Here is a 1,269-nt window from a genome sequence, read left to right as displayed (position 1 = left end):
ATAAAAAGATAAACTATTATGATAAATGAGCAATGAAAGTAAAATGGAGGGATGACTTGGATTCTAGTTCAAGTGATAAAGAAGAGCATGTTGCAAACATGTGTTTCATGACAATTAACATCGACAATGATATACTTTCTTTGGATGATGAATTTGACCTCTCTTACAATGAATTGCATAATGTATTTGAGACATTATATGATAAATATAAGAATTTAGGTTCTAAGCATAGTTTATTGGAGAAAAAAAATTCATACATGTTTACTTTTTGAGAAAAACATATTAGAAAAGAAAGTATGTATTATAAATGAAGATTGTGATAAGATAAACCAACTTAAAAAGTAAAATAAAATTTTAAAGAAAAAGGTTAATAAATTGAGCACTACATTAGTTAAATTTACTCAAAATTTTAACATCTTAAAAACCTTGCTAACTAGTTAATGGCTAAATTGATTATTTCTTATAATTTTAGAAATTACATATTTAGTTCTAAATTTGAATTTTGTTAGTAGTTTATTTTATTTTTTCAACTTCTCGTTACTTTTCAATTTATTTCATTTTTTTTACTTTATAAAAAAATACAAAAGATAAATATTTATAAAAAAAACAAATTAAAAAATAATGTATTTTTAAAAGAAAAACAATAAATTAAGACGATCAAAATTAGTTAAAAGAGTATTTAATTATTTTTAATAAACTACAAAAACTAAATTATTATTAAAGCATATCGTGAGTGGTTGTTGAGCATAACTTCAAAATTTGGGTTGCTTCATCTTTTATTAAAAGAAAGGAAAGGAAGGAAAGAAAGAAAGAAAAAGGAAAGTTCTTCATGCGATGGGAACTACGGGAAGCTTTCAAGAGAGTCTGCCTTAACAAGAATAGAATTCTTCTTTCTCTACGACGTGAGGATCAAGCCAAGAATAAAGATAGAAGGATGTATTTTATACAATAAAATTGTAGCATTCTCTTCTTTTAATGTAAAAGAATAGATATCTTAATTATTTATTTTTATTTTTTCCCTAGCGCATATTTTTGTATCCTTCTTCTTTACTCAATATAAGATTCTTAAAATAAATGCAATTCAAGTGATCCATATGAATGATTTTTGGGTTAATATATGTAAATCTTAACAATTAAAATTTTGATATTTATGAAAAACATTAAAGTCTACATTATCATTGAAACATTAAACCACACTAGGTCCACATTATTATTTATATAAATATAAATATATATATATATATATATATATATATATATATATATAAA

Source organism: Populus euphratica, unplaced genomic scaffold (genome assembly GCF_000495115.2).
Source record: "Populus euphratica unplaced genomic scaffold, PopEup_1.0 scaffold82.1, whole genome shotgun sequence".
In the NCBI taxonomy this organism is placed as follows: Eukaryota; Viridiplantae; Streptophyta; class Magnoliopsida; order Malpighiales; family Salicaceae; genus Populus; species Populus euphratica.
Note: the sequence above shows the minus strand (reverse complement) of the source record.